Consider the following 2,704-nt stretch of genomic DNA (forward strand, 5'->3'; position numbering starts at 1 on the left):
CAGTTCCGAATAGCACTTCATCATACATATGCCATGCGGAGCTGGGGCTCCCTTTTATCTCTGATTTAATAAAGCTAGTGTGAGAAGTTGGCCTGATGTATGATGTCACTAGTTCTAGTGTACACCTTATATCAGTCCAAACAACCCTTATGGTGATTGGTTGTAAAGTCAACCTTATAGACCAGCTATCCTAGTGGTAGCATGGACAAGAGCAGTCTTAGGCTAAACTCTGAATGGCATGTGAAGCCAGCTGTGATACCATATATAATCCCTTGAATACCAAATGAAAGGACACCACAACGATATATATATCAAATAAAGTGTATTTATTCTAGTCAAACCCTCAGCACTCTTTATGAGATTCGAGGTATGTACAACACAGTCTTATTCAAGCATACATTAAGTCACACAGGTAAGTAATAGAGTTAGGCCCTAGGGGTCACGCAAACCATATACTAAAGAAGTGGTATAAGGACCACTGTCACGGAAATAGAATAGGCCTAGGCCTAGGGAATCGCTGGGGCTACACTACACTACCAACAGTTAGGAAGTGGGAGGCCCACGGGATTCAGGTGCAGAGTGGAAACACTCCCGCGTAATGCGTGTAGTCGATAGAAATAGTACAGTTTTGAATTAAGCAGTTTAAGGACACTTCTGAAGCAGCTACAGAGTCGAGACTCGGAAACTAGACCCTAGGATAGTCACTATCCTTGTGAGCACCGAAGTACCCAAGTTACCTAGCCCACGGGCTGCGGGTGCATAGGTGTGAACTTGCGTCGGGTTTCGTCGTGGACTTCTATGGATGCCTGAAGGAAAGTTGCTGACAGGCAGTCAGTGCAGAGTGTCCAGTGGATCCCAAGGCCGGGATCAAGAAGGAAGGGTACCTGCAAGCAGAAGGGACAGAGTCAAGGTCACTAGCCAGTGACCACGTGGAACCAGGAAGGAACCAGGCGATGTCGTGAAGATTGCAGGTGAAGGGTGAAGCTTGTCGCTGCAGCCACGGGTACCAGGAGACGTCGAGGACGACCAGGACCAGGAGGCGAGCTGTCCCACGAAGGCTCTTGCTGTCGGCGGCGTCGAAGTCGAACTAGGACTCACCAAGCCTTGGCAAGCGGAACCCACGAAGAACGGAGGACTTGCTTCTGGTGCAGACCAGGAAGGTCTGGGGCGCTTCTCTTTTGCAAAGAAGCGGGAGCCAGTCTGGAGGAGCCAAACCAGCAGTGAAGATTTCAAGGTGTGTCGTCACAGAGGCCGCTAGCCAACGGGCAAGCAACCGGGCAGACGCGGCAAGCAGGAAAATGCAGAAGGGCCCCGCGCAGGACTCGTGGAGTGTGGGGGGGCTGATCTTCGGTGCAGATGGTGCTTGGGGTTGGGGCTTCTCAATCCCCGGTGCACAACTTCGAGGGTACCTCAGAAGCTGCGCTGGAAGATACTCGCCACTTTTCCCAGGTAGCCGGTCCCACATCTCTCGTCGCCTCCACGGATCTCAGCTCGGCTGTGGATGTGGATCAGGGTCGGAGAAGTCTGGAAGTCAAGGCTCTGGTCGGGCTCTGCAGTCGGTCCCTCGTAGAACTTCAGCAAAGCAAAGGGTAGTCTCTTGATGGTGCCTGTTTGCACAGGGTAGCCACTCCTTGGCCACAAGGGAGATTCTTCAGTCTTCTTCTTTCGTCGAATGTCGAAGGTCCAGAGTTTCTGTTCAAGTTGCAGGTTCAGGATAATCTAATCTCCTGGGGCCCAGCTACCACTCTTATACTAATCTGGGGGGCTGGGTTGCCTGCTAGGTCACGCCTTATGGGTGGGACCTGGGAGGGGGGGTGGTTACACCCCCTTCCCTTTGTCCAGTTTCGCGCCAGGACTGGGGCTGGTGTGCCCCAGCACCGGTTTGAACTGGACTATGCATGGGACACCTTGTGTGCCCCAGGCAGTGTCTCGTTTTATTCATCCCTCCCTGCCCCAATACACTAAGGCCTGTCTGGGGTGGTGCTCGCACCTCCCAAGGCAGGAAACCTATTGTCCAAGCCTCCCGTGTCGGGATCACTCCCAGCAGCAGGAGGTCAGACTTGTGTCGTGGCAGCAGCATCCATTTTGTGATGCTGGGGCTCTGGTTAACTTTAACCGGGTAAGTAGGTTTCAACATGTGTTCTCCCTCTAGAAGGGAGGGATAATATCCTCATCCCCAGAGATGGGATGGTGGTATTATTCCAAAGTGTTAGACACCTTACACGACATGTTTTGATACAGCCAAACCATAGTTACTATAACCGTTTAAGATTATAAGGCACTTTAATAGTATATGGTAGGCTATATCATAGAACAGCTATAAGGACATGGTTCCGAAAGCTGCAGACAGGCTCAGCTCATGCTAGAGCACCATCTCACATGTTACCAAGCATTGTTAAGGCCTGCCATAGGAGTGGCTGATAGGTACACATGTGTCTATATGTAAGATAGGTAGAGGAAAACTACAGCTAAGCAAGGAGTGATTACACAACCTTGCCCCAGCTGAGTGATCAGCCGGTTGTGGCATAATGGAAGGCCAGGCCAGGGGTGGCACAATACATGCTGCAGCCCCTGGTAGGCCTAGTGTACACCTATGCCCTGGGTACCTAAGGTACACTGTACAGGGGCCAATAAGGTGATCCTATCCAAATGGGTTATGCACCTAAAGTACATAGTATTAATTTAGAGAGAGAACAGCAGGGCT

Source organism: Triturus cristatus, chromosome 4_1, assembly GCF_964204655.1.
Source record: "Triturus cristatus chromosome 4_1, aTriCri1.1, whole genome shotgun sequence".
NCBI lineage: Eukaryota > Metazoa > Chordata > Amphibia > Caudata > Salamandridae > Triturus > Triturus cristatus.